Source organism: Dermacentor albipictus, chromosome 1, assembly GCF_038994185.2.
Source record: "Dermacentor albipictus isolate Rhodes 1998 colony chromosome 1, USDA_Dalb.pri_finalv2, whole genome shotgun sequence".
Classification (NCBI taxonomy): Eukaryota; Metazoa; Arthropoda; class Arachnida; order Ixodida; family Ixodidae; genus Dermacentor; species Dermacentor albipictus.
The window spans coordinates 245,545,159-245,560,896 of NC_091821.1; the positions used below are offsets into that span (position 1 = coordinate 245,545,159).

At 47.7% G+C, this 15,738-nt stretch overlaps 1 protein-coding gene and 1 pseudogene across 2 annotated transcripts in view; both read left to right on the forward strand.

The window, feature by feature from the left end:
- Window positions 1-15,738, forward strand: part of Idua (alpha-L-iduronidase) — a 368,620-nt gene that overhangs the window by 279,199 nt on the left and 73,683 nt on the right. The gene's annotated exons all lie outside the window — the stretch shown is intronic.
- On the forward strand, window positions 15,268-15,446 carry LOC135907972 (U2 spliceosomal RNA; annotated as a pseudogene).

The following is a 15,738-nucleotide window of genomic DNA, read 5'->3' on the forward strand; positions in this document are numbered from 1 at the left end:
GGCTAATGGTCGTAAAACACTTTGAGAAACTTTATTTAAGAACTTTTTGCAAAACCCATCTTTGCCTGATTTCTTTTTTAATTTTGCAGTTCCGCCCACGCACCCTTCATAAGAATTCCTCCTTACTTTAAAATGTCAACTTTAAGGTATGTTAAGATCTTTCGGGAGATTATGGAAACCTAGAAAGAATTTCGTAAAGTAAGCTTGTTAAACTTAGCAAAGCTCGAGCAAGTAATTTGCGCAAAGGCTGTTTATAAACTACGCAGTTAAAATTTTCCGTACACATCACCCATAACAAGGCGTCGATGTTCTCCAATTAAAACAGAGCTTCCGCTCTTGGTTCGGTCAGGTGAGTGGAAAATTTGCAAGCATTTCATATAGCGCCTCTCAACATGGGGAAAATGAGCGTTAAGCAATTTTCACTGAGCCCTTATCTAACCAACAAATTTCGATATGTGACTGCAATGCACGCCTAATATGTCCCCGTTTCCCTAAGATATATGCTGGCTGAACGATCTAGATTTCTTCATGAAAACGTGAGAGCACGCAGATAAGGTATTCGAGCGCTCCGGATCCCAATACGAGCTTTCAGGAAACTGGCGCGTTTCTTCGTAGTGTCACCGCTAATCATGGATTGCATAAATATATAAGCAGATAACTATTTTATGGATATTGTTATCACGGCGATTATCTATCGGTAGCGTATACAATCTTCAGGCGTGTTCGTTAAGCACACATCTATTCATTCCGTTGATGATGATGGTGATTATATTATGATAAGGATGATCCTTAGAAATATGGCACGTACCCACTATGAGAGACGTGCCAGAAACCCGGTGAATGTACGTACAGATAATTGCAGGAAATAATGAAGACGTGGTAATACTAAAATTTCGAACAATCGAGGTATTATTTGTTCGGCGATATTGCACATCTGGTTGAATATGTGCTCTTCAGTACGCGTAAGCGATCGAGCGGCGGTGGTGCTCATGGCTGACAACGACGATGGTCTCATCCATAAGTTAGGGAGTCCTGGTTACGGCGAGCTGCCCTTTAAGCAGAGAATGACATTCCCGAGACCGGCACGTCAAGTTTTATTATTTTTTTATTCCGTCGAATAGGTCCAGTAAAGTATGATATGCAAGAATATACGCGGTCAGTACACTGATAGACCGATAATCCCAGTGGGCTCTTGCTAACAAACAGTCCAAATGTTCACCACGAAGACTACTTCACACATTCCGACATCGTCAATTTATGCGTAATCTTTATGTCCTTTAAAAGTCGGCTCGTCCACCGATATGGTGCGCCAGCCACTGCGCCAGCCTACGCAGAAGGAAACGCAACCATCGTAGTGCACACAATACGAAAGATGGCAGCACAGAGTCCTGAGGTACTCCACATTGAGTGGCGGGGCAACTACTTCGGACCCGGCACGTGGCGCCGGTGTCTTTCCTCCGGTTGCGAAGGCGGGTACACGGAGGGGTCCGCCGCGTCATCTTCGTCAACTTTGCCGTTGAATGACGGCGTGACTACATTCAGGCTGTCCTATTTATCACGGTTGAGGTCTGCGGCGTACGGCTGTGTTACTGCATTCAGCCTTTTACCTTATTCCTGCTGCCTGTATATTGTGAAATCCTGTAAAGGAAAAGCTGGGGGGTGGGCATAATTAGCGGTGGCGCAGGTTCGTGTGCGGCCAGCACGCTCCTGCGGAGTCCTATATGGCTAGTTGGTCGTGCCGAGGAGGTAGCTGCAGAGATAGTCCTGTCGAAGGCAATGGTCGAGCAAATCCTGACCCAGGGCCAGCAGCAGATGTTTGCCATGCTCGCCGATATCCTGGGCCAGAAGTGCAACCACTGGGAGAGCCTGAACAGCGTCGCCAATCCTCGCCTGCGCAGCCTCTACGTCATCCTGGAGGCGCGCAACTGCTGCAGCACGGACCAGCGCGACGCCCACGCAGATGTTGTCGGAATGGATAGAGGACTTGGTGTCGGCAGCAGCAAAGGCAGCAGGTGCAGGTGTGCGGCAGGAAAGCAGTCGCGCTGGAGGCTTGGTGGGCATTGACCTCCCAGGCGGGCTTGGCTTAAACGGAGGTGAGCAGCTCAGCATCGCCACGAACCCATGTACGTTCGCGCTGCTTGAAAGGCGACCGTGCATCGAGGACAGCGAACAGCAACTAGTCACGTGATTTCGGCATACGGAAGCGGAGAAGCTTACAACAAGCGACGGGTTGATGCAAGTCGCAGTGAACGAAGCCGAGCACACAGCCTGTTGTAAGTGGGGCGGTGATTCGCGGGATGGCTCTGCACGTTCCCAAACCCACAGCGTGTCCAGGATCATGTTCGGTGCTTCAGTGCTGTCGTGATGCGGTGAGCGTTTTGGCTGTCGAGGAAGCCGCCGCTCCTTCGGCTTGAGAAGCTGGATTCGCAGCTGCCGTAGCCGGTCACCCTCACGTGCAGCGGCGTCGATGAAATGGGTGAACTGGATTCCGGTAGCTAACTGCGCTGCATCAGCGCGATGTTGATGCGCTAACGCGGATGTTAATCGCAGCCGTGAACACCTAGGTAGCTTTTGGTGTTTCTGCACAGGTAGTTGCGGGATAGGACCAATTGTAGAAGCTCCAGGTCCTCCCAACTTGACATCAAAGCGCGTCTGACGTTCTCGTTCCTGGTGCATCTGTGCAGAGGCTCCGGCAACGTCGGTGCGTTTTGCCGTTCGGCGATGTTCAGGCGTTGGCGATCCTCTGGGCATGGCAATCTTGGTTTCCCTCGATGTGTTGGTGTGCGAGCACCGAGAAACAGGAAGCACTTCTTGTCCGTCTCGAACGATTGCTGCCGCTCGAAAATGGCGATTCGATGAACGAGCATCAGATTCACGAGGACACGCGAGAGCGCTTCTTTCTCATCGTGGAATGGCGCGTGTTCGGCTGTGAAGTAAAGAAAAAGAAATGGCTTCGAAAACTGCTTACTGTGTATTTTGCATGGTTTGCGTGTAAACTTTGTTAAGTGCATGCTTGTTTATTGAAGAGTAAGAACATTTTTGTATTACCAAGTGATAAAAAAAGAAAAGGAACACGCACACAATTAACGAAAAAAAAAGAGAATATACAATCTCTGACGTGACCCTATGCGTCCGTGCAACGTCAACATCGACGGTGCTGCTAAGACGCGGTGCGTTCAGACCTTTGCGTGAGACATACGTATGCCATATGCCAAGACGGACATCAGAAACTGTAAAACAAAGACAAACACACAAAATATTGGGTTCTTTTATTAGATTGGCGTGTCACTTGGAATGCCTTTAGCAACTCATAGTCTGCGACCAATTTGGGGGTAATAAAGCGCGTAGTAATGAGATAGCTGTCGTTGTTACTGCGGCGCTCTTCGCTGGAATCTGCAAATTCTCTTATTCTCGCGTCAGCAGTTTAGTGCGGTAGGAATCTAAGGTATATGGGCGGCGTTGATTGAATGTTTATTTTCTTATTCTCCCTTGACTTGTCACTGACTTGGTCAATGAGATTCAGATGAATAAACGATGGTTTGAAGCAGACAATTTTGGACCGTTTTATTGTCCTTTCGTACCTCTTCCGCTTTAGCGTTTTTCTCTGAAGGAGCAAATCTTAAATGGTGCGCTGATATGGTAGGGGAAGTGAAGCTCATGCTGTTATTATTATTATTATATTATTATTATTATTATTATTATTATTATTATTATTATTATTATTATTATTATTATTATTATTATTATTATTATTATTATTATTATTATTATTATTATTATTATTATTATTATTAGAAGTTGCTATTCTAGCTCTAGTACCCAGCTGTGCGTGATGGTCAATGAACTACCTGCCTTTGTCTGTACAGTATCCACTGGTTTGCCCCAAGGTTCCGCGTTAGGTCCACTTCTCTTGTTTTAATGGTGCAATGGCTTCTCGGTTTAATGGTTTAAACCATTGATGGTGTAAAGAACACCATCAATGGCGTTTTCGCTACAACACAGCAGCCTTTATTTCTTTTTTACGCTGGCGACATCAAGCTAGTTAAGGACATTCACACTACTGAGGGCTGCCTCACTCTGCAGTCAGACCTATCCTTCTCTGAATGGTACCAGTTAAACGGACTGACTCTAAATTAATCTGAAATCAGAATTTACTCGTATTCGATCGCGTGAAACCTATAAAATCGTCTACCTTTATTCTGTTGACCGGGCGGTGTTTTAATCACTCAATCAAAGAACGTCTATTGCTTACGAAGGTGGTATGTATTGGGCAGAATATACAGAAGGACGTCCGATAGCTCAAGCCTGCAACGCAACATCCTGTTTTGAGATGCATGAAGAGAAGTGAGTAACCAACAGTGATTATACTTTATAACAACTATTAAACATAATTCAAAGGAACAGAAGACGGCAGTGCAAGGACCATCTATTAGAAACAATACCTTTTTTTCTGTGATGTAACAAAGCATATATTTTATTTTATATCCTCAAGCAGGTTATTCCACAATGTTACAGTTGCAAATTAGGCTTTGTGTCATTGATAGTTACTGCATACTTTTGGTAGTATATTGTTGGTATTCAAAGCAAACCTGGTGTTATTGGAATTGTAAAGGATACGTTGTCAGTTACATTTATTGGTCATTTACATTATTATGCCTCAATAGTGTGGTATGGCGCAAGGAATTCGAACAGAATTTTATTTGGGCGTGTTAGGAAAAAGTTAATGGGTCTATGCATAAAGATCATGTGTGGAAGTATGCTTATAGCACTATTAAGGGGGAGAGACTATGGCAGCAGGCACTAGATTTGAATTTAACTCTGATTACAGACCCCTCGTATCCCACCAGATTTGGCACGTCGACATGTAGAGATTCGACACCTGATCTCACTTTTGTTCGGGGGGTGGTGGATTCGTCCTGGTCCAATTCTAATATAGATTTTGGTAGCGATCATTACATACTTATGATTACTTTGGTAGTGGCTAATAAAAAGGAGCGCACATTCAGGATGGTTGACTGGGATGCATTTAGGAAAAGAAGAGCGCAGAGAATCGATGATGAGGGAAATGAGTTGACCTTGGAACAGTGGACTAGTCAGCTTAAAAGTGACGTTGAGGCGTCCACTAAAGAGGTTAAGACCGATATTGACACGGAACACATGGATAGTCGCCTGGCACATTTGTTGGAAGCAAAGCAGTCGATGTTAGCGAGATGGAAGGGTCAGAGATTAAATAGAAGGCTTAGAAAGCGTATAGCAGTGGTTAATCAGGAAATTGAAGACCATTGTCGGGTACTGTGCAAGCAGCAATGGGATGAAGTGTGCAATTCTATTGATGGTCGCATTAAGAGGGGAGGCGCCTGGAGTTTGCTCAGACATTTACTAGATGAGACAAACACTAAGTCTAATCAGAGGACTGTGATAGGTTAGCTGGTCCATCAGGCGTGTCGGGACTCCACGGAGCAGGAGTTGCTAAAGGATTTGGCTCAGAGATACCTTCCGTTGGAGACCCGGCACGATACACCTGATGTGGTTTTGGAATATAGTGGAGACGAAAATGCAGCTATGGACGCGGAATTTACTGAAAGTGATATAAGGATGGCGCTGCAGAATCTTAATGGTCGATCGGCATCAGGGCCGGATGGCATTACGAATAAAATGCTGCGGAATTTAGACGATGGGTCAATTGAGTTCCTTACGCGGCAGATCAATTGCCTATGGAAGGAAGGCTCTTTCCCGGAAGAGTGGAAACTGGCAACTACTGTTCTGATACCCAAACCGGGGAAGGCCATAGGGCTTGAAAATCTCAGACCCATTTCCCTGACATCGTGTTTGGGAAAAGTCGCTGAGCATGCCATTTTAAATAGGCTAACGCGTTATGTTGAGGGCAATGGGGTCTTTCCGCACTCGATGATAGGATTTCGGCCCGGCCTCTCGACTCAGGATGCTATGATCAGGATTAAGCATCAGATCCTTGACCGGCGAACAAGGGATACTAAGGCACTAATTGGACTTGATGTGGAAAAAGCTTTCGATAAAATCCGACATTCTTTCATTATACGGGTGCTATCGGACTTGAATTTGGGGCAGCGGCTTTTCAATTTTGTCAAGGCTTTCTTTACGGATAGAAAGACATGTCTCAGGTTTGGGGAGATAAAATCGGAAGTCGTTAAATTGGGTTGCTGTGGTACTCCGCAGGGATCCGTACTCTCGCCTATGTTATTCAATCTGGCGATGTCGAAGTTGGCTAATAGACTGGACACTGTCCAGGATATTGGCTATTCTATCTACGCGGATGACATTACTATATGGAGTGTCGGTGGTAGTGATGGAGAGCTTGAGGCTAGGCTGCAGCAGGTGGTAACGCTTACGGAGGAGTATCTGGGTCTCATGGGGCTCAAGTGCTCCTCTAAAAAGTCGGAGTTGTTGATCTTCAAATCTAAGAAGCTAGGTCGTAGGCCGAGGGGTTGGGTACCGGACATTGAGCCTTGCATTAGAATTCATACTAGGGAAGGGTCGGTGATACCCAAAGTTGAAGCAATCAGGGTCCTGGGTTTTGTACTTGAAGCGAACGGATCGAACATTAGAACCATTCAGCGTATTACCAAGAAAACGGAGGAGGCCATAAGACTTATAAGAAGGATCTCTAATAGGCATAGGGGTTTAGGAGAAGAAGGTGCAATGCGCTTAGTTCACGCATTTATTATGTGTCATTTCTCGTATGTGGCAGCTATGCTAAATTGGAATAGGGGGGAGAAAAATAAATTGGATGCATTAATCAGAAAAGCCATCAAGGCTGCGCTTGGTCTGCCTATGACTACGTCAAACGATATGTTGTTACGACTGGGTTTGCATAATACTTTAGATGAAATTGCTGAGGCTCAACGTTCCGCACAGAGGGAGCGGTTGCTAGGTACACCACCGGGTAGGTATATATTAGAGTCAATTGAAGAATCGGTGGCTGTGTCGCACGATAGGGCGCCCCTACACGAGTTGAACGTGAACCTTAGGGCAAATATCATGGTTCGTCCATTTCCGCGGAATGTGCACCCCGTGCACAATGTAGGGAGGCGGGTCGCGAGAGCTAGGGCTTTGTTGCGAGAGGCAAAGGATCAGGAGGAGGAGTCTGCGTTTGTTGACGCCGCATGGATTTATGGTAAAAATGCTTATTCGGTGGTGGTATTAGATGGCAAAGGGAGCGTTAGAAATGCTGCTTCCATTTATACCAAAGATCCGGGGGTTGCTGAACAGGTGGCTATTGCTCTAGCACTAATTGATTCTAGAAGAGTTTTGGTGTTTAGCGACTCGCGATCTGCGATTACAGCCTTCTCGAGAGGACTTGTTGCGGAACCGGCTAACAGACTGCTGCAGGGTAGGGATATCACTTCGCATACCGTTACTTGGTTCCCGGCGCACATGGGGACAGTGGAGGGAGCCCCGCGTAACCTCAACGAGGTGGCGCACAGGGAGGCACGAGGATTAGTGTGCCGTGTACTCCCTGAAGGGGCTGGATCTCCCGCTCCTGAGTACAGGGACCAACTGTTAACCTTCAACGAAATCACCAAGCACTATTACTTAGGGCGCAGGGCATTCCCGTTGCCACATCCTAAATTAAATAGGCCGCAGGCGGTTACATTAAGGCTTCTGCAGACACGGACGTACCCTAACCCTGTCATCATGAATAAAATTAATCCGGACTGCGGGGTTTCAGTCTATTGTAGTAAGTGTGGGGGTTTGCTCGATTTACAACACATGCTGTGGCGCTGCTTGGCGTTGGCCGGTGATGGTTCTCGAGGTGAACAGTGGTGGCAGCGAATGCTGCACAGTGAAGTGCTGGCGGACCAGCTCAGGGCTGTCCAGAGGGCCCGTGTGATAGCAGAGGGGCTCGGCCTCTCTGTACCGACGTGGGAGTGGCCCGCATCAGTCCCAGACTGATCCCTCAGGACCTAAATAAAGTTCTTCATACCATACCATATGCATAAAGATCGTTTCCTGACCTCATGAACCAACAAATTTTTAAGTCTCAGTAATCATCGTATACACTTCCGCCACTTACCTGCAGACGCAGTCGAACCGACGGCCGATCTCCATGCGACATAATTACTAGAAATATTACGTGTTCTGTTCTACTAGCCTCTGTTCCACTGCGGGTTCTGCGGAAGAGTCTATAGCAGCGACTACCTTCCGCGTTCCTGCCTATTTCAGCAGGCACTCACCTCTCCACAGAAGGCGCTGTCGTTTTGTCCATATTGATATCTTTCAAAACGTGTTGTCTTTCTTTACTTCCGAGCTTCCTACTTTTTCTTCTGTCTTCTTTCTAGCTGCACTCCTCTCCTGTCTTCTCATAGTTTCTGGCTTCGTCCGTAGATGCGCTCTGTCTCTCAGTAGTGTGTTATTACAGGATCGTTGCTAATTATGTGGCCCTTTATCCGGCTATTTCTGGTTTTTCATTTTCCTTTTTATCTTAACACTTCATGATTTTAGTTGTGCTGGGGTGCGCTATGAACAGAACAACACAGTATGGCACAGTGATAAAGACGTGGGAGCGCTCTAGCAACTGACGTTTACGGAAACTCCCCGTGTTGATATACACACATCACTGCACAGCCACTTGACGCGTCCCATCTATATTACTTACGAGTCAAGAAGCGAATTTCTCTTTCTGACGACGATACTGATAGCCATCTGTGTAATTGTACTAGTACTAAAAATGTTTATTTAATAGCACTAATTTAAAGAAAAGCACATGGAACATCGCACGAAAATTTATGGAAGATCGATCTGTAAATACAGACGCCGAGCGCTTCTGTGAATTGTTCAGGTGCTCAAAATAACTCCACCAAGCCGGATAGACGAGGAGCAGCGCAATACGACAATACGACCAAGAATAAGAAAGATCGACACACACCGCTAACTTGTATCTCGGTGTATGTGTACGTGTGTCTTATTCATGGTCCCTGTCGTATTGCGCTGCTCCGTGTCTGTCGTGAATCTAAACCAACTATAGCCAGGCAACGTGCCCCACAAAGCAACGTCGCATAGCATAGCATCCGCATAGCATCCGCCCCTTCTGCTAATAGACTTGAACAAGCCCAGTTGCTCTACACGCTCCTTGCGATTTACATAACGTCTGTTCAAAATATAGAAAATAAAATACACATGGCATTTCCGCGTTTCATATGTGTGGTACGGCCATTTCCGCTGGCAGAGAGATAAACCTGAGAGCTTATTTGTTTCAGCGGTGGCACTTGGTTGAAAGGGCCATGAAAGACGATGCATTCGGAATCATGTGCATGCAATGTATAATTTCTATCGTAGTTGGTGGCATGCTAGATGCGATAAATGAGCAGGACTGTTGATGCGTCGCTTCTGGCAGTCGTTCACTCCGAATGGGCTCCGTGTGGCACGATAAAGCTGCGGGCGCAAAGCTATTTGACACTGTTGTTTCTGATATACCATGCCCTATTCAGATGGCCAGAGTGTCTAACTTTGTTTAACAGTTATATGCAGACTACTGAAGACGACAGGTGGTTTCATAGATGCTGCGTAAATCCGGTATGATACCGCCTTTGGGAAGGATAATATGAAGCCTATAGACAACAGCGGAGCAATAAACTACAGCACATCCGAAACAGATTAACCCTGTCTCGTTCAGACGTTTGCGCATACTTTACAAAATTGTCTCTGCCATTAAAGATCGGTGCGTTTCTTTTTTACTGCGGTGATAAAGGAACGCCTATTAGATACTTTGCCATTAGGCGCTTCTCTGTTGCAGCCGTGGACGCTGCTCATGCGTTTCCTAACTGTGCAACTGTTCTTCCTGTGCGTCACTTTCTTCTGAACATATATTGATTTAAATTGATATAGACATATTGATAAATGGCTCGAAAATATTCTCTTTAGCGCACGTAAGTGACGGACCTGCGATGGTGCGCATGACGGAAAGCAGTGATCCTATCCACGATAACCTAACATGTAGTGTGTACTGCGACTTACGGCTACAGCTAAGTAAATAAATGTCTCGGACGGCTTCACTTCGAATTCAATTTCTTTTATTGCACCTGATAGAACATATGAAGATTATCTAAGAGATGCTACGTGGCAATTGCACATTAATAGTTACAATGGTTCGTGTGGAATAATGCTTTTAAAGAGACAAAATCGTTATGACCAATCAGAGTGCTCGCACACTTCACACCACCATGAAGGCACGTACGAAGTCCGAGGCGCGCATTGCGTCCACTCATCCAACCATAGCAGTCGAGATCGCTCCACTTGCCTCCGCAGCAGGAACCCACGTCACGCACAAGAATGCACTAGATGTACGTCCCACTCCAAGCCTGCCGTCTTGAGAAGCAGAATCCACATCTTCCCAGCTGATTTGCGGTGCTAGCAGGGGCCTCGACGAACACCGCGAAAAGGGATTCCATAACCAGTTGCGCTGCATGAGCACATGTTATATAGCAGTGTGTTAGCTGATCTATTTCATTTGGATTCTGACCTCATTCCGACACTTCCGGTGATGAGCGAGCGAATAGCGGCTCCAGGTGTCACACAGTCTTCGTAGACACTCACACCGGTCATACCGGGACCTGATGGCGAATGTCGCGCGGTGGCCGTGATCGTGTCGTCATCATCGTCTTCAGAATCGCTCTCTAAAACAAAGCCAGGGGAAGGTGGCGGAGTCTCCTCGGTTGTAGTTTTTCGCGACAGTGGCGGTGTCTCCTCGTCGATCTTGCCCTCTTCCGCCATAGAACCCCTCTCTATCCACTGTACTTCAGCAAGTATTGCGCTTTCGGGGGTGGAGAATTGTCCATCTGGGTCGGCGCGCACAACTCCTCGCTGCACCCGTCACCGGCATCGTGTTCGTAACACGGCTGGAACGCTTTCCACAGCACGAAGCTGAGCTCTGATGGATCCGACGCCAGGTGCTGGTGTCTTTCGTCTGGCTGCGTGGGAGCGCACACTAAGTGTTCCACCACGTTGTCTTCGCCAGCTTCGTCATTGATTGACTGTGTGACGCCGTTCAGCCTGTCGTGCTCATCCTGGTCGACGTCTGCTGCATATGGCTGTGTTACTGCGTTCAACCTCTGATCGTATCCTTGCTCCATGCATTCTGCTATTTTGCGAAGGAAAAGCTCTAGGCTCTCCCTAATGAGCGGCGGCGAAAGCTCCATTGCGGCCACGACGTTCTTGCAGACGCATCTGTGGCTGGCTTCGTGGAGGTCGGAGATGCAGAGATAGTTACGTTGAAACCGATGGTGGAAATGGTCGAGACCCAGTGACAGCAGCAGACGTTCGCTCTGCTCGCCTGTCTCGAGCGCCAGAAGTGCAACCGCTGCGAGGGCCTGAGAAGTGTCGCCATTCTGCATTTTCGCAGCCTCTACGACATCCTGGTGGCGCGCAACTGCTGCGGCATGGACTTGCGTGACATCCACGCAACTGTTGTCAAAAAGGCGAGAGGCGTCGGTGGCAGCAGCAGGAAAGGCAAAATGTTGAGGCGCGCCGCAGGATAGATTCCGCTCCGGCGGCTTGCTGTGGAATGATCTTACAAGTGGTCTTGACGTAGGCGGAGGTGAGCTGGACAGCAGTTCTGTGAATGCTGGAGTCTTCGCGCTCAGCGAGAGGTGACCGTGCGTCGGGGGTGGCCAACGGCAATCAGTCACGTCATTTTGGCATCTGGGCGCCGAGAAGCTCACAACAAGGTGCGCGTGGATGTAACTAGCTGCGGCCCACGCCGTGCACACGGCCCGTTGTATGGCCCGCAGCAGCGCTTGGCCCCATGGCTTGGTGCGTTCCGATAGCTTCGGTGCGTCAAGCATGCTTGTCCGTGTGACTGCACATTGGTGATGCACAGACGCAGATCGTTGTTGCTGCCAAGGAAGGTACCGCTGAGACGTCGTGAGAAGCAGAATCCACAGCTGCTGCTGGTGGTTGCCGTCACTAGAAGCGGCCTCGAAGATAGAAGCGTACAGGATTCCTGTACTTAGATGACCTGTGTCAGAGGGTTGGTGATGCGCTGAAGGACGTTGCTTTTGTTGCCGAGGAATGTGCAACTCAGACGACTTCGGGAGCAGAACTGACCGATGCAGCTGCTCGTCACCGTCAATGGCAATGACTTCGAGGAACGTCGTAAACGGTATTCCCATTGGAAGTTGCGCTGCGCAAGCACGATAACAACGCGCTGAAGGAGATCGTTTTCTCTTCTGAGAATGCCGAAGTAGTGCTCGGTGGCTCGGGAGAGGTAGATGCATAGCAGGACCAAGCGCCAAAGCTCCGGTGTCTCGCGGCTTGTCACGAAGAGGTGTTGAACTTTCCGTTTCTCCTGTATCTGTGCAGCGGCTCCGGCAACGCAGATACCTCTTGACATTCGGCGATGTTCAGGCGCTGCGGATCCTCTGTTCGTCGCGTTGCTGCCTTCTGTCGCTATTGATCGCGTGCGACAACAGTGAATCAGGATGACCTTCTTGTTGGACAGGAGCTTAAGTTACTTCTGGAAAATGGCGATTCGATGAGCGAGCATCAACTGCACGTGGATGCGCGGGTCCACTTCTTTCTCATCGTGCCACATCTCGTGCTCGGCTGTGAAGAAGTAAACGAAAATTCACGCAGGAATTTTTGTGTTAGACCCACCGTGGTTGGGTAGTGGCTATGATGTGCGTTGATAAGTGATGTTCGTGTTATATTTTCCGCTCTGAAACGTGTTGGTTTGATGTGTGCCAAAGTGAACGCAGTAAATCGGGCAAACAAACAGGTGTGCGCAAAAAAACATGGGCAGAAACATGTCGGATGTGTAAAGAAAGTAGTTTATTCGGTTTCCTGGTCGTGTGGTTCATCATATGCAGGCCAAACGGGCAGATGTCTGAATGACAGATTGCACGAGCATAGATATAAGATGGAAAACCAGCTCTCCGGTCATATAAGTGCGCATTGTAAGGCTCACAAGTGCATCCCAGATTTTGATAGAACCAGTGTTCTGAACAGAGCTGATCATGAACTGACAAGGGAGATATTTGAACCGCTTGAGATCAAAAAGCGTGGTGTTGATTATATCAGTGAAGCCTCAGTTTCTCTTTCGACAAAGGAACTGGCGTATCTTGAGAGCGACACTTAGAAGTTATTCTGTATCTTGGCTTCTTTGTGCGATGCAGATTACTGCCCTGTTTCTTCTTATTGTTTTGATCCTTGACAGCAGCTATATATTACTATGTCAAGACATAAAACACTCAGTTGTTAGTGCGCCTACGTGCTGTCTCGTGTTCCCCTTCTTCGTGTGTTGTTTTATTCGGCGCCGTCCTTGTAATCATGCTTAACCAACTAGCCCACCAACACATGCTCAGGGGCCATGATGTGCTGCTAAGCACGAGGTCGCGGGATGGAATCCAGGCCACGGCAGCCACATTTCGAGGGGGCTAAATACGAAAGCGCCCGTGTACTTAGATTTAGGTGCGCGTTAAAGAAACCCAGGTGGTGGAAATTTTCGAAGGTCCCTACTACGACGTGCCTCATAATCAGATCGCGGTTTTGCCACGTGAACTTGAAATTTAGTCATACTTTAAGTTTTCTTTTTGACCCGCCGTGGTTGCTCAGTGGCTATGGTGTTGGGCTGCTGAGCACGAGGTCGCGGGATCGAATCCCAGCCACGGCGGCCGCAATTCGATGGGGGCGAAAACACCCGTATACTTAGATTTAGGTGCACGTTAAAGAGCCCCAGGTGGTCGAAATTTCCGGAGTCCTCCACTACGGCGTGCCTCATAATCAGAAAATGGTTTTGGCATGTGAAACCCCATAATTCAATTCTTCTTTTGTTGTCTGAGTATACGTAAACGTTGTGCCACTTGTGTATTTCCACGGAGCCCAATGCATTAGTCATGTTATAGAGCTTGATCCGACTAGTAGAACCCCATATCAACCCTCATCGATCGTTCGCTTATCATTTTCCATAGCGAACATGTTAACGCAGGTTTAAGATGTAGTTCAATACCGCAGTCCAAGGCGGTACCTTTGGTGCAAGTCAACGCTATTACTTTTGGTGTTACGTAAGGTGAACTAAGGTTAATTTATCGAAGCTATTGCGAAACCAGCTGTACATTTTCTGAGGGAGGTATGTAATGATTTATAGATGGTTCGGATGCTTGCTTTAAACGTGTTCTTTGTTGAAACGTACGGTGTTCTGTGTGTTTTATGCGGGATATCAGTGAATGTATGCACGGTTCGCTTCAGTTTGCTGAGCACTTGTAGCGTCTGCCTTAAGGGGGTATGAGCGATTGCATTTTTTGCTTTATTACGGGGGTATGAGCCATTGATTGTCTTACGTTACGGACAAATTTCTCGCAGGGTAGGTATAAAAATGCTTACGCATTTAAAAGGCTACGGCTCTCACCACTACGGTTTCCCTCGTAACTCATTGTGGAGTTTTGGGACGTTAGACCCCATTGCTGCTGTAGGAAACTATTCGCGGGCCAAGCGTCTGTAAGCTCTTCATTGCTCGAGGGAAGCGGAAATAAGTGATATTAGGCAATTAGAGGCAAGAGTTCGATGCCAATCGGGCTGCAGCGCGGGGGGAATGGGTTCCAAACGAGCAGCCCCTACACGGGAAGGCAGACGGCGTCGACATGCCTAATCGCGAGAAGGTAGAAAAATAAAGCGTCGATTTGAAATCATTATTCTCTTGAAGAGGGATATTTGTTGCAATATGGATAGTTATTTCTCTGCGCAATTTCGCATAGAACAAAGCCGGTCACCGGCACACTTGTAGTGTTTGTAGAATCAGTGAAAATGGCTCTACAGTGATTCGTCCGCTTCGCGGCCATTGTATTGTTTAGACGGTGCGCGAGAACATCAGCAGAAAATACCTCAGCCTCTGAGGTATTACACTGTGTATAATACACTGATACCCCGTTGAACATTATACTGTGTGATGGTGGATGACCAGCGAAGCTGTGTATGTGGAATCTTTAATGGCAAATTGTCCATTGCCGGGCTTCAAACGCAGTATGCACACAAATGGAAGACGAGGTGCGACTAGTCGCTCCTCCACGATGTTGACCCTCGGAAGACGATGAGGCACCGTGGGGTATACATACCCATGTATTCTTGCAAAACGCGGCACGACGACTTTCGCTAACGAATCCCGGCACCTAGGACAGACACGCACCTCACCGCTCTCCGAGGGCACACACTTCTCCTCCGTAGTCTCGGCGATCGTGCGTTGGTCGACGTCCCGCAGTGCAGTAGTGGTTGTGAGGTCTCTCGAAAACCAACGTAGACATAGCCGACGCGCGTCAAAGTGTAGTATCTGTTCCTATCAGCTTAATATCTGATACAGGTTGTATTCGGATATAACATATCATACTTATGTTTGGAAGTTGGCGGAGTGCTTAAAGCCTGCTTCACCTCCGCCGAGAGTCGGCCCGGTAATACACTATCTTCGCGATCGGTCGACGTATGGAGAGAAATTCTCGGTCTGCACGGCTCGATAGACGCACTCAATTTTTCCTTAACCTAGCCATGTAGAGCTTCGCTGTAACAATTGCCGCATTTCTGTTTTGTTTTGCTACGTACCCACCGCGTTAGTTTAATGGTGTTGCACCGGTAAGCTTTAGGCCGTGGGTTCGTTCCTGGCCGCGGCGGCCGTAGGTCGATCTGAGGGGGCGAATCGCAATCAAAAAAAAAAAAAAGAAAGACCCTCGTGTACTTAGATTCAGGTGTGCGGTAAAAAAGCCCAGCTGGCCAAGTGAA